The 15,921-nt window shown below is 37.7% G+C and overlaps 1 pseudogene; it reads right to left on the bottom strand.

The window, feature by feature from the left end:
• Positions 1-254: 254 nt before the first annotated feature.
• Positions 255-15,921, bottom strand: part of LOC130833979 (la-related protein 1B-like) — a 39,544-nt pseudogene continuing 23,877 nt past the window's right edge.

Genomic DNA, 15,921 nt, shown 5'->3' with positions numbered 1-15,921 from the left:
TTTTTAAGGTCAATGGCTGCTGAATTTTCTCAAATTCCTTTTTAATATCTATATGTTGTTTTCTTGCTTTTTCTTTAATTTGTTGACAGTATAACAAACTGAAAGATTTTTCTGATATTGTACCATTAAAGTATTCCTGAAACTCACCATATTTTTTTCTTTTTCTTTTGTTCAAATTAGATATAATTTGTTTATATTCAAAATTTCATAAAATAAAGCCTCAAATTTAGGAAAACATAAGCCACAACATGCAATCAAAATATGGTATCAATAGAAAGATGTTGGCCAGAAACAATTAGCTTTATGGCTGTGTGTTTGTTTCCATCTTCTTCCATCCACAAATTCTGCTGATAATAGTATAAGCCATCATTGATAACTTTAGCAATTTCAGATGTAATTTTTGCCTGAGACATTTGGTTGCCTGTTCAGTCTCCTCCCGGATGTTCTCATTTAAGGTGGTGTCTGAGTTACAATCAAAATAGTGTTTAAATCCTGGTCATCAATTCCATATTCTGAATTGTTATCAGACCAATCAGTAAATGTGTTTTTTTTACCCTTTTATTTGTTTCATCTCTTCATCAAATAAAAAATCAAGTTCTTCTTGTTCTTGCTCATCTGGAAGATATAGTTGATTTGATGTCTCTTCACATAGAGTAATTCCTTCAATTTCACTGGGGATGGACAATGTCTCTTTTTAACTTCTATCCAAGGTTTTGAGTCCAAGTCAGGCAAACTGGTAGACAAACCTCTAGACATTGCTTGAAGATTACTTGTTTCAGTGTTTTTCTTTGGGCTCAATGGACTTCCAATTCTTGGAGGATTTGGGGCAGACTCTGCAGGATTTTTTTTTTAATTTTTTATTTATTTACTTATTTTTATTTTTTTGGCTCCTTTGGGTCTTTGTTGCTGTGCACAGGCTTTCTCTAGCTGTGGAGAATGTGGGCTACTCTTCATTTTGGTGTGCGGGCTTCTCAGTGCAGTGGCTTCTCTTGCTGCAGAGCACGGGTTCTAGGCTCACAGGCTTCAGTAGTTGCAGCACATGGGCTAAATAGTTGTGGCACATGGGCCCAGTTGCTCCCTGGCATGTGGGATCTTCCCGGACCAAGAATTGAACCGATGTACCCTGCATTGGCAGGCAGACTCTTAACCACTGTGCCACCAGGGAAGCCCCCACCTTATTTTTTCAAGATGTATTATTTTTGATACTGTGACTTAATATAATGAAAAGGGGGGAGCTTTCCAAATTTTTTCCTCTACTAAGGAGTTAATATTAAAGTTATCTATTCTGAAAAACATAGCAATCATTCATTTGGTTTTACTGCCATTTTCATTTTTTTTAAAGAATAATTGTTTTCCTCTCCTCGGGCAATTGGTTTCTTCATGTTTTTTACAAATTTGGAGGTCAATTTTGGTAATATCCATTTTTCTAAAAAAGTATATAAAGTATCTAAACTTTCTAATTTTATGTCACAGAATTCTGTATAATCATTTCTTTTCATTTGTTTCATCTCTTTGCCGATGTACCTTCTTTTTCATTCTTATTAGTGAATGTTTTTTACTTTCCCTTTAATCCACTAATCATATTTATGTGTTTTAGGTCTAGGGTTTGTTTATCCATTGTTATTTTTCTTATTTTGTATTTTTAAAATTTCATTATATATCTTGATCCATTCCCTCTTTCCATTTTCATTTATATCTGTGTTCTCCAACTTCTTAGGATGAGTTTTAACGTAGTGGTTCAGGGTGTACACTGGAACCAGACTTCTCTGGCTTTGAAGACCGGTGCTACCACTTGCTATGTTATACTCTTCAAGCTGTTTTTAACCTTTCTGTGCCTCAGTTTCTCATCTAAATAACAGAGATAATAATATTTCCCTCCTAAAATTTTGTGAGAATTAAATAATGTAATGTAGATAAAGAACACAGAACATTATCTACCACATACTAAGTATTCTGAAGTGCTGCTTTTTTCCTTTATTCTCTTTCTCTTTGGAAAGTAAAAGCATTTCAAACTACATGTTTTCCTGTGATTATGCTTTAGCTGTGTCTCAACTGGTGTGAAGTGTTATTCTCTATAGTCATTTATATGTACATTTTTATGATAACTTTGTTTTCCTAATTAACTCAAAGGTCATTTGGTATTATGTTTAATAATTTTAATTCTTCGGTTTTTGGACATATTTTTACTCTATTTAGAGATTATGATCAGAAGATGTGGCTTATGAAATTGATTTTATTTTTTGCATGGTCAATTACATATAATCAAGTTTTATAAATGTCCCATACATATGGGAAAATTGCATATTCTCTACATATAAATATTTGCTATATTACAAAATCAATTTTTGATTATGTTTCTCATTTCCTGTTCAAGAGCTTACTGATTCTTAAAGTGGTATTTATAATATCTCACCATAGTTCTGTATTTTTATAAAGGTCTCCCTGCACTTCTGATTGTTTTTGTTTTGCAGACTTAGCTGTCATATTCACTGGTTTATGATCTTTGTATTTTCATTAATAATTGTGCCTTTTATTTTACATGATGTTCCTTTATCCTGTTAGTACTTCCTATCTTAAATTCTCCTTATTTACATTGCTATTGTAAAACATGTTCTTTTCAGTTTTGTTTGCCTTGGCGCTACTGTGACAATATGAATATTTCTCCTTTTCTTAAAGGACTATTTTCTTTCTTTCTTAAATCTGGTATAAATTTCTATTTTCTTTTTTTCTTAATTCTGGTATAAATTTCCATTTGTGTTTGAAGTTCAGGAATTTTCTAGGCTATGCCCAGTCTTATTTTATCAGCCCTGTGAAGAATTTATTCAGTCTTTTAACTATGAAGAATTTACCTTTCCTCCACTCAGCAAATTTCTCCTTTTATTTAATTGTTACCTCTACTCCATCTTTTCCTTTATCTCTACTTGAGGTTCTTACTAATTGCATATTAAAATGTCTGGAGTTGTACTCAAATGGCTTTCGGTTTCCTCATGATTTCTAAATCTTCTAATTAATTTTTGTGTCTAGAGATATTTATTACTCAGGGTCTTTCTGCAGATTATATCTGATCTCAGCTATGCCTGTTCTCCCTTTCAACATCTGTCCTGAATCATAAAATAAAAAATCATTTGCTCGTGTTCCCAAAAGAACTCTATGTTTTATAATTGAATCCTTTTACATCCATTTATTTATTTAGTTAGTTAGTTAAGCTTGCCATCAGTTCCCTGCAAGAGTATTTTGATAGAAACCACCTGTTCAGGGTGATCAGACCCATCATTCTCTCTCTGACTTCTGGTTTCAGCACACTTTGTTGTTATTTTGCCAGTTACTCTTGGATGACTTACTCCTAGGACTCAGCCTTAAGTAGGTATTTGGTCCCTATCAGAATCTTCCAGAAAAAAATCATATTTATTGGTGAAATGTAAGAGGAATTCCTATCAAAATCTTAAACTAGGCAAGGATAGCTGTCATGGTCACTGTGCTGGAGATGGTAGCCAATGTAATAAGACAAGAAAGGAATTAAATATATTGACTAGAAAGGAGATGACAAAACTGGCATTATTGTCAGATAATATCATCTGCCCAAAAAATTTGAATATAAACAAAAATATTATTATATCTGAGAAAAGAATTTGTCAAGGTCGCCAGATGTAAGATTAACATGCAAATCTCAGATACTGCTCATAAACAGTGATAAATATTCTTAAATGTCTAGAAATAAATCTACCAGGATATAAATGTAAGGTATATAAGAAAAAAACTACACAATAGGGCAAAAAATGCATGAATATACAGAGGAACATGCACAAATTTTAGATACAAAAATTCAGTATTGTAAATATTTCACTCCACACATTATTCCTTAAATTCAATGCAATAATAAAGTCCACATTGGAGTTTTTAGGTGAATTTTTATATAAATTTAAGAAAATATATTTAAAATTCATCTGGGAGAGGTAAAACAAACAAATATATAAACAAAAGTATAGCCAATATATACTTTTCATTAAATAAACAAACAAACAAAAGAATGAGTAGCTTGCCTCGCCTAATAACAGAGTTTATTCTAGATCTACAGAATAAAAACAGTGCTGCAATAATTTTAGAAAATATGAATACAGGAATCAGATTGAATGAATAGTCCAAATGCAGACCTATTTTCAATTGGAAAATCAGTATACAGTAAAGATGACATTTAAATCAAAAGGATTAATTGTTTAGCAAATGGTACTAAGATTGTGAATTCTGCATTTGCAAGAAAAATAAGTCCAGTTAATTATTTCAAATTTGTTGCAGTTCGGTTTCTCCAGGAAGCAATTTTTGAGACAGATTTGTTGACAGGAAGTTTATTGAGGATTTGCTCTCTGGAACAAATACTTGAGGGGTGTGTGAAGGAAGCAGTAGAGGACAGAGGGAGAAGCTGGGCTGCAATTTAGTCTCAGTGGCTTTCGCCAACCCTGTAGCTGGTGTCCAGCCCTGGGGTCAGGACAGCACACCGTAGTCCACAGGGATCAGTCCTTGGATGTGTGCTCCCCCCAGGAAGGTGGTGTGACCCTGAACAAGGCAGCTCACCCCAGCTGGGGGCAATTTTTTCACAGAGGGTTGACATTACAGCAATATTCACAAAATGAATTCCAGATGTATCTAAAAACCACTTGTAGGAAACTAAAATATGGGATGGGAATTTTTTTTAAAGTATAATATATTTATAATCCCAGGGTAAGAAGTTCCTTCTAATGATAGATGGATTAGATGACTTACAATTGAGAATATCTATAAACATATTATAACACAAAGAAAGTCAGAGGACATACTGGGAAAAAATATCTGCAGTGTGTTTTAACCAAGGCATGAAGTATGGGATGTAACAAAAAATAACATTATTTCTGTCTCCCAATAGACATCCTAAAGATGATTTAAGGAGAAGCTCTGATGGGCACCATGACTTTTCTGTACTATGTTCATATTAAGTTAAAAATACTCTCATTTTCAGTCCAAGGTTTTAATCAACATTTCAGACTTCTTTCTAAGATAAGATTTCTCCTCCTCTCCAGCTCTATGCTGCATTTGTCGGGCCCCAGCTTTTAGGGAAGGGAATGTGGTTGGCTTCTGTTGATTCTTTATCTCTCCTCACCTCATGTTCTCTAGCTGGCTGTGGTTTTAGACCCTGCCTGGTGGTAAAGGGTAGAGAGAAGGAAGGAGAGGTAAATGTATAGAGCAGGAAAGTTCCTTCTTAGCTGGGGATGGCTTGGCACAGCTGATGTCTCATGCTCTGAGCCTGGCTGTGTTCAAAGGAGACTCTCAGGGGAAACTTGGTGTGGTCTTTGGAAACCAGGATGAAACCCCCACCAACCCCAACCATACCATTCATGCCTCCCTGGTCCACACCTCCAGTAACTGGTGGACCCCTCCTCAAGAATCTCCCAGGAGGTTTTGGGCACAGTTGGAGAAGACTCCCACATTCCTGGACCCCCTGTGAGTGGGAAGAAGTTACTCCCCCAACACAGCCCTTTACACACACTCCCTCTCTTCCATCTGTCACCTTCTAGACATCTTGAGCAGGAGACAAACTGTGGTCAGATATTCCCCAACTGCAACCCCATGGACAGCACTAGATTTGAGGAGGAGAGAGAACCATTTACACGGGGCTAGCGCTGGGCAGGAATGGAACTCACATGGGAAGATGCCCTCCTAAGAAATTCCTGAGAAATCTCTGCCCATCTCGGCCCCTTGTGGATGAGGTTGTTTGTTTGCTTTAGGTTCAAATGTACTCTCTTTGAAAACAACCCTTCATAATACATAACAGAAAAGTGATTAATACCCAAAACATATAAAGAGTTTCTACAAGTCAATATGGGCAATTTATCAACACAGAAGACAAATATAAAAGGACAAATCAAGGAGACAAATATAAAAGAACAATTAAAGGAAGAAAAGGTTCTAAAACTTGTTGATAATCACCAGAATAGAATTTATCTTGACTGGCACTTGGATTATCAAAAACAAAGACATTCAAAGCATCTAGCTTGACAAAGATGTGAGGGAGTAAGTATTCTCATTCATACCAGTGGTGAATTGGCAATTGGACAAGGATTAAGTATTACAATGGTGGAGGGTAAATTTGACTATATAATTAAAATTTTAAACCCTCACAGTCTTCAACGCAACAATTCCACCAGAAGTGAGTATATTAAGTTTTATAATAATGAGTGGAAATTGATTATCAGGGATCAGGGAAGTACGTACAGTTATATAACACATATTTTTTTTTGTACACATCTGATTTGTGACTATCAAAATTCTATCTGCAGCATATGCTTTGCCAGAGTTTTTACAAGAATATATTCCTGTAATACTATGCACTTTAAATATTTTAAGAGATTATAAAAGTTTATTTTTGTTTTGCAATAATTTAAGTACAACAAACACAACATTTGTTTCACAAGACATAAAATGATGTCACCAGTACACTCTCTTTTGCTTTTTAAAGGCTACTGGTTTCAGAGAAGATAAGCAACACTTTTTTCACAATCATTTTATTGCAGGGGAATGATTTTTAAAATGGCAGAATTAGAAGGGCAAGACATTCCTTTAAACCCTGGTTTCCCAATCTCAGTTGACCATCTCTTACATTCTCTTAAGGTTGTAAATACCACATACAACTCTAATTTTCACAATTAAAATGGTCTTCTTGGACCTAAAATGAAAATAATTTAATTTCTGCAGCCAATTTATGTTAAAATTATCTTCTAATTAAGAAGGGTCTGCCGAGCCCATTTCTCCTTCCTTAGTCCTGTTTTCTAAGAAATCTTGGATCTCACAACCATGTTTCTACTACGGGATCCTGTTCAACTTGTTTCTAAAGCTGATCGGAACTGAATGACCCAAGATCTATAATCAGACTATCTCTTCCTGGTATTTAAGGGTGAGCTTGAGGGACACTGAAGAGTCTGGACTGGTTGCTTGAAAAGGGGACACAGAAGCTCAAGAGAGACAGGGCAGCAAAGTAAGACATGCATTCAGAAGGAGGGAAAATCATTCTGCAAAGCCTGGGGGAAGATTAAAGTAGACACACAGAGAGAAGCTGAGAGGGAGACAAGGAGCAGTTGCCTGGGTTCATAATGGTTTTCCTTGCATTGAAAATAATCACTATTAGTAATGAGACTTACTGAGCATTTACTATATGCTGGCAACTGTTTCAACCATTTTACACATGATATACTGTCTCTTTCAATCCATATAACAGTAAGATGACTAAATACTCTTAGCAACCCTGTAAATGGAAGGAGAGTTTATCTACCTATGGTTCAGAGCTCACAATGAGAAAAGCAACAATTTGAATCCAGGCTACATGACTCCAGAGCTTAAGTTTGTGCTCTCCTTCTCTCACTCTTTTAATTTTTATTTTAACTCTGCTTCTTTTTTCCCAACAAGTTTTTATTTTGAAAAGTCCCTCTTTGTCCTTAATATTTTCTTTAGGTTGTTTCTGCCACCAAAGATGTAATGAAGATCATGTATTGCATTCAGTTGTCAGGTTCCTTCAGTCTCCTTAAATCTAAAATAGTTTCTGATTTTTAAGGTGTTTTGTTTTGTTTTGTTTGGCCTTTTGTCCCATGCCTGTTCACAGTCATCTACTGTTGCACAACAAGCTACCCTACCTCTTAGTGATTTGAAGTCATTAAACAACCACCCTTTGATGATGGTCACAGATATTGTTGGTCAGAATAATGGACAGAGCACAGTGAGGATAGCTTGTCTTGGCTGCATGATGCCTCAGGCCTCAGCACTTAAATGGCTGGACGCTGGGATCATCTGAAGGCTTCTTCACTCACATGTCTGCTGCCTGAGCTGGGACGACTCTAAGGCTGGACTCAGCTGTGGTTGTCAGCTGGAACACCTACACACGGCCCTGCCATGTAGCTTGGGCTTCCTCACGACATGAAAGTCTCCCGGGAGTTAGGCTCAGGGCCCCACCACCAAGTGTTCTAGCTCCACGGGGTAGAAACTGCAAGGCCTTCAGTGATCTTGCTTAGAAGTCACACAATATCACTGCTGCTCTACTCTACTGATCAAAGCAGTCACAGAGCAGGGGACACAGACCTACTACATTTTAATGGAAACAGTGTCAGAGACATGTTCTGAACCATGTCCTAAAACCACTGAAACAGCATTGATCTCTTTGAAGAATCCAAGCCAGTTAAATACATTTCTAGCATCATGGCACACTTTTTTCCCTTCACAAATTATCCTACTAACTTTGAATTTTTCTTTTATAATTCTAGCTTAAAGCAGATTTCTGCTAAGTTGAAGAGCTCTAAACAATAAGAAACATATTTCAAAAATTTTAATTACGTTGAATCCTAAGTATGTTGTATTGGTAACAAGCAGGCTGGTCCTCAACAAAATTGCCTGTTATTGCTGCAGAAAAAGGGTATGTATGACCTTCGCTTCCTCTTACATCACCAAATCAAAGCGACATGTAACACCTATAAACTCAGAAGTACCGTTCAGCCACAGCACTTCACGGCATGCACCACGGCATATTACAGGAAGAAAACAAGAGTGGCGTCCTGTTCTTCTAAAAAAAACAATGAAAAGAAAATGTAGTTTTCAACCAAGAACAATTTTTAAATAAGGTTTATTGATGTATAATTTATATACAGTGAAATTCACCCTTTCTTGGTATGCCATTCTATGCGTTTTGACAAAATAAAGTAGATAGTCACAGTCAGGTAACCACCATAATTAAGTCATAAAACAATTCCATTACTTCAAATGATAATCTACTGTGTCTTTTTAGTCAATTCTTTTCATCCACTCCCAGACTTTGGCAACCACTGATCTCATTTTCCCCCTATAGTTTAGAATCTTTCAGAATGGGTCATATACGTGGAATCACTTACCATAACACATTTGAGATTCATCCGTGTTGCTGCATTCATCCGTAGCTCATTTTCTTTTCTTGTTGAGTAGTATTCCATTGTAAGAACACACCACAATTTTTTTTTTTATCTATTTACCCAATGAGGGAAATTTAGGTTTATTTCAACACACAACATTTTTAAAATAACAGAAGAGAGTACAAATGAATCCTGTTATAGAGTTTTTAATTTCTTAACTGCCTCCATAATTTCAGGTAATTCTGAGTTTCTTACTAGCAAAAGTTAGAAATCATCAGTCTGATGGGAATCTTGAAAGTTTGGGGGTGGCGGGGAGCAATGGTCTCTTTCTAATCGATCATTTTCCCCCTGAATTCCTTCTGGTTTGATGCAATTGCTCCTGTTTTCCAACCGGTGTGTTTATGGAGAGTGTTGAAAGATGGTTTTGTTTCAATGGGGAACAGCTGGCCTCATAGCAACTGGATGACAAAGGGATTATCCAAGTGTATAACTTATAAAAAGTGGGCCAGGAGCCAGGTTCAGGGATGGAACACCCTCTCTGGCTGACTTTTAAGGCTCAGTCCTCGACAATGCTGTTGATTAGGCAATCGTGAGCTTCCTACGGGATGGAGAGTGAAGAGTGCAGTGGGAGGCACCCTGGAGAAAGAACAGGGATATTTCTGCTTTTTCCATTATCCAGCTCCCTCTCAGCATTAACTCAGAGTGAGTCACTGCACATGCTGTGCAAGATTTCAATAGGTTAAAAACAAATTTTAAATCCATTAAAAACGAGCCCGTATCAGCATTGTCTCCATGACCTCTTGCCTTTAAAACAATGGAGAACAATGCTGCCTCGCTGATTTTCTCCTGCTATTGTATCTTCTGCATAAAACAGGGGTACCACAAATGGTTCCCTGCCAACTCAACACAAGGCACCCGCACAATTCTCTAATTTCACTGTCAGTGCAGTTATCTTTTCTCCTTTGTTAAAAGGCTCTCAAAATCACTGTAAGTAATGCCAATGCATACTGAATTTAAGTCAAAACATACCTTTGCCTTTCCCGCTAACTTTGAATCTGGAAAAAGCAAGACCTGAGAAATGAGAGATGGATTCTGGATGGAGTCACTCAATACTCAAGCTCTCTGGTTTTGTGACAGCCAATATTTCTAAAAAGAAGAAAAATAATAGGGAAAGAGAAAAGGTTAACCATCATGTTTAAAGCCTCAAGTTAGATGGTTTTTTAAAATTTATTTTCAGTCTCTTCCATTTTATAACACTTTTTTCCTTCGAGGAGTTTCCATCAAAAAAATGAAATGAATATCCACCTAGATTTACCTGCCAACCATCCTTTTTCCTCTGCCAACTAGCTCTCCACGAATACTTCTTTCTTAGTAACTCTCATCAGCAGTGTTTCGGTTATATGTGACTAGACATTTACAGTCATTCACAGATACTTCAACCAGGGATCACAACCTATACACTTACTCATCTACACTGTTCATTTTTGTACAATGACTAGAAATGAAATCAGATTCCATTATTTTCATCACCCATTAGACTGGTATTTATAAACTAGTACCTAATTAAATTATATAATTATGTAAATATGTATCTATATATATGAAATGTATATCTAATGAATATGCAGATATACAGGCGTACACACGTGTACATATAGTGCCTGTATAACTTTTAACATGAATGTAGGCTCATGGAACTTCCATGACTGAACCCCCAGTGGCACCCAGCATCTGCCCCGGCTCCTACAAGCCTTGGACCACATCCCTTCCCTCCCTTCCCTTGCTTACTTCACTCTGACTGCACAGGCCTCTTAGTTTTTTAAACACACTAAACTAATTCCTTCATCCTGTCTTTGTCTTGGATGTTCTCTTGGCCTCAGAAAGTTCTTCCTCTGTTGCAAGTGGGACCAGGTCCCTCTCATCTTAAATATTTCAGCTGAGCATCACCCACTCAGAATGACTTTTCTCAGCCAACTGAACAGAGCTACCCAGTCATTCTGCCACTCATGTTTTTCTTGGCTTTTCCTTTGTTCCTGATTGGCACACTGGCAGTCCTCTCCAGCAGAGGGTGGGTGCGTCTCTAATGGCCCCTCCTTCCCACAGCTCCCACTCAGTGGGCTCTGACTTGAAACACCCGATCGTCTCTGCTTGGGGCTTCCTCTGGCCTCGAAGCACACTTGGCCTGCAAGAGGAGGCTGCCCAAAGCGTCAGAGGATTCATGTCTCAGGAACAGCCCTCCTGACTGAAAGCTGATGGACCCTTGGGTGGGACAGGTCTGAGGTGAGGACTTTGTGACATGGCCAAGAAGGCCAGAGCAGCACTGAGCCTCAATCTCCCAGAGCACGAACAGCTCTTCAACACACTCTTCCCTGCTTTCCTTCCCCTCCCCCTTCCCCATCATCTCCCAAGTAAACCATTCATGTCCATGTACTTGTTTCAGGTCTGCTTCTGAGACATCCAACCCAAGACACTCCCTAAATTCGAATGTAAGCTCCACTAAAAGCAGGAAACATCTGAAACTATTTATCGTTATATCCACCCCCCCCCCACCCCACTCCACCCCCACCTTGCACACAGGATAGATACTTGTTGAATGAGTAAGTGATTATATTTGTAAGCACGTTGTATGCCGTAGGATATGATTTGGGTAACTTAAGAGGCTTTGCTGCTGACTCTAGGGCCTACCTATCTCTCAATATGGGAAAGCTCTTTGTTCCCTGGGGGCTTAAGTATCAGAGAGAAAACACCAAAGCACACAGAGGAAGTGAAAAGGTAATGGGGTACTTTGGAGGTTCTAAGCTGATATTTAAAAATGTATCTAAAAAGTTGAGGATTTGATTTGTTTTTTCAAGTTATGAATTTGGTTTACTGTCTGAAACAGATAATACGTGGAAATCATGAGCTATGGATGTAACCATCCTTTGTGTCATGATCTATACCTGTGACATTGTTAAAGACTTATGACAAATCAAAAGTTGAGAACATTTGAATACTAAAAGCACAAAAAATACCCCTAAGAATAATGATTATGTGAGATGAAGAAATCTAGCACATTCATATTTCAACAGCAATTTTTCAGTTTTTTTTAAGTGTACAATTTGATATCTTCTTTTCTTATTAGTAATGTATATATGGCAATTCCAATCTCCCAATTCATCCCATCCCATCCCAACCCCCCTGCTTTCTCCACTTGGTGTCCATATGTTTGTTCTCTACATCTGTGTCTCTATTTCTGCCTTGCAAACTGGTTGATCTCTACCATTTTCCTATAATCTGCATATATACGATACTTGTTTTTCTCTTTCTGACTTACTTCACTCTGTATGACAGTCTCTAGGTCCATCCATGTCTCTATAAATGTCCCAATTTCATTCCTTTTTATGACTGAGTAATATTCTGTTGTATATATGTACCACATCTTCTTTATCCATTCATCTGTTGATGGACATTTAGGTTGCTTCCATGACCTGGCTATTGTAAATAGTGTTGCAGTGAACATTGGGGTGTATGTGTCTTTTTGAATTATGGTTTTCTCTGGGTATATGCCCAGTAATTGGATTACTGGGTCATATGGTAATTCTATTTTTAGTTTTTCAAGGAACCTCCGTACTGTTCTCCATAGTGGTTATATCAATTTACATTTCCACCTGATGAATTGGGAGACTGGGATTGCCATATATACATTACAAATAAGAAAAAAAAATCAAATTGTACACTTTAAATACACAAAATTTATTGTATGTCAATTATATCTCAATAAAAGTTCTTTAAAAATTTACATTCCCACCAACAGTGCAAGAGGGTTCCCTTTTTTCCATACCTTCTCCAGCATTTACTGTTAGTAGATTTTCTGATGCTGTCCATTCTAACTGGTGTGAGGTGATACCTCATTGTTGTTTTGATTTGCATTTCTCTGATAATTAGTGATGTTGAGCAGCTTTTCATGTGCCTCTTGGCTATCTGTATATCTTCTTTGGAGAAGTGCCTATTTAGGTCTTCTGCCCATTTTTTGATTGGATTGTATGGTGTTTTTGATATTGAGTGACATGAACTGTTTATATCTTTTGGAGATTAATCCTTTGTCTGTTGATTCATTTGCAAATATTTTCTCCCATTCTGAGGGTTGTCTTTTTGTCTTGCTTGCAGTTTCCTTTGCTGTGCAAAAGATTTGAAGTTTCATTAGGTCCCACTTATTTATTTTTGTTTTTATTTCCATTACTCAAAGAGATGGGTCAAAAAAGATCTTGCTGTGATTTATGTCAAAGAGTGTTCTTTCTATGTTTTCCTCTAGGAGTTTTATAGTGTCTAGCCTTACATTTAGGTCTTTAATCCATTTTGAGTTTATTTTTGAGTATGGTGTTAGGGAGTATTCTAATTTCATTCTTTTACATGCAGCTGTCCAGTTTTCCCAGCACCACTTATTGAAGAGGCTGTCTTTTCTCCATTGTATATCCTTGCTTCCTTTGTCATAGATTAGTTGACCATAGTCTGTCTCTGGGCTTTCTATCCTGTTCCATTGATTTATATTTCTGTTTTTGTATGAGTACCATATTGTCTTGATTACTGGAGCTTTGTAGTATAGTCTGAAATCAGGTTTCCTCCAGCTCCGTTTATTTCCCTCAAAATTGCTTTGGCTATTCAGGGTCTTTTGTATTGCCATACAAATTTTAAGATTTTTTGTTCTAGTTTTGTAAAAAATGCCATTGGTAATTTGATAGGGATTGTATTGAATCTGTAGATTGTTTTGGGTAGTATAGTCATTTTCACAATGTTGATTCTTGCAATCCAAGAACATGGTATATCTGTCCATCTGTTTGTGCTGTCTTTGATTTCTTTCATCAGTGTCTTATAGTTTTCTGAGTACAGGTCTTTTACCTCCTTAGTTAAGTTTATTCCTAGGTATTTTATTCTTTTTATTGCAATGGTGAATGGGATTGTTTCCTTAACTTCTCTTTCTGATTTTTCACTGTTAGTGTATAGAAATGCAAGAGACTTCTGTGTGTTAATTTTGTATCCTGCAACTTTACCAAATTCATTGATTAGCTCAAGTAGTTTTCTGGTGGCATCTTTAGGATTTTCTATGTATAGTATCATTTCCTCTGCAAACAGTGACAGTTTTACACCATATTAACAAATTGAAGGATAAAAACCACATGATCATCTCAATAGATGCTGAAAAGGCTTTTGACAAAATTCAACACCCATTTATGATAAAAACTCTCCAGAAGGTCGGCATAGAGGGAACATACCTCAACATAATAAAGGCCATGTGCAACAAACCCACAGCAAACATCATTCTCAATGCATTTGTTGTTGGGCTGGTTTGGTGGTGCTGAATTCTCTTAGCTGTTGCTTGTCTGTAAAGCTTTGGATTTCTCCACTGAATCTGAATGAGATCCTTGCTGGGGAGAGTATTCTTGGTTGTAATTTCTTCCCTTTCATCACTTGAAATATATCATGCCACTCCCTTCTGGCTTGCAGAGTTTCTGCTGAGAAATCAGCTGTTACCCTTATGGGCACTCTCTTGTATGTTATTTGTCGTTTTTCTCTTGTTGCTTTTAATAATTTTTCTTTGTCTTTAATTTTTGTCAATTTGATTACTGTGTGTCTCGGCATGTTTCTCCTTGGGTTTATCCTGCCTGGGACTCTCTGCACTTCCTGGACTTGGGTGGCTATTTCCTTTCCCATGTTAGGGAAGTTTTCGACTATAATCTCTTCCAACATTTTCTTGGGTTCTTTCTCTCTCTCTTCTCCTTCTGGGACCTCTATAATGCTAATGTTAGTGTATTTAATATTGTCCCAGAGCTATCTTAGGCTGTCTTAATTTCTTTTCATTCTTCTTTCTTTATTCTTTGCCACATCAGTGATTTTCATCATTCTGTCTTCCACATCATTTATCCGTTCTTTTGCCTCAGTTATTCTGCTATTGGTTCCTTCTAGTGTATTTTCCATCTCAGTTATTGTATTGCTTATCTCTGTTTGTTTGTTCTTTAATTCTTCTAGGTCTTTATTAAACTTTTCTTGTATCTTTTCAGTCTTTGCATCCAGTCTTTTATCTAAGTCCTGAATCATCTTCACTATCATTTTTCTGAATCCTTTTTCTGGAAGGTTGACTATCTCCATTTCATTTAGTTGTTTTTTGGAGTTTTATCTTGTTCCTTCATCTGATACAAAGTCCTCTGCCTTTTCGTTTTCTCTGTCTTTCTGTGGCTGTGTTTTTCAGTTCCAGAGCACGAAATACTGCTGCTACTGCTTGATACTGCTGTCTGCCCTCTTGCTGAGGAGGCTATCCAAGAGGCTTGTGTGTGCTTCCTGATGGGAGGAACTGGTGGTGGGTAGGGCTGTGTGATGCTTTGGTGGGCAGAGCTCAGTGAAACTTTAATTCCCTTGTCTGCCAATGGGTGGGGCTGTGTTCCTACCCTGTTGGTTGTTTGGCATGAGGTGACCCAGCACTGGAGCTTACAGGCTCTTTGGTGGGGCTATTGGTGGACACCAGGAGGGCTCATACCAATGAGCTCTTCCTAGAACCCCTGCTGCCAGTGTCCCCATCCCCCTGGTGAGCCACAGCTACCCACCCCCCACCTCTGCAGGAGACCCTCCAACACCAGCAGGTAGGTCTGGTTCAGTCTCCTATGGGGTCACTGCTGCATCCCCCTGGATCCTGGTGCACGCACTACTTTTTGTGTGCCCTCCAAAAGTGGAGTCTGTTTCCCCCAGTTCTGTGGAAGCCCTGCAATGAAATCCCACTGGCCTTCAAAGTCTGATTCTCTGGGGATTCCTCCTCCCATTGCCGGACCCTCAGGTTGGGAAGTCTGATGTGGGGCTCGGAACCCTCACTCCAGTGGGTGGACTTCTGTGGTATAACTGTTCTCCAGTTTGTGAGTTTCCCACCCAGTAGTTATGGGATTTGATTTTTATCGCGATTGCTCCCCTCCTACCATTTCATTGTGGCTTCTCCTTTGTCTCTGGATGTGAGGTGTCTTTTTCGGTGACTTCCAGTGTCTTCCTGTCAATGATTTTTTAG

The sequence above is a fragment of the Hippopotamus amphibius genome, chromosome 12 (genome assembly GCF_030028045.1).
Source record: "Hippopotamus amphibius kiboko isolate mHipAmp2 chromosome 12, mHipAmp2.hap2, whole genome shotgun sequence".
In the NCBI taxonomy this organism is placed as follows: Eukaryota; Metazoa; Chordata; class Mammalia; order Artiodactyla; family Hippopotamidae; genus Hippopotamus; species Hippopotamus amphibius.
Note: the sequence above shows the minus strand (reverse complement) of the source record. Positions and strands in the feature narration are given on the sequence as shown.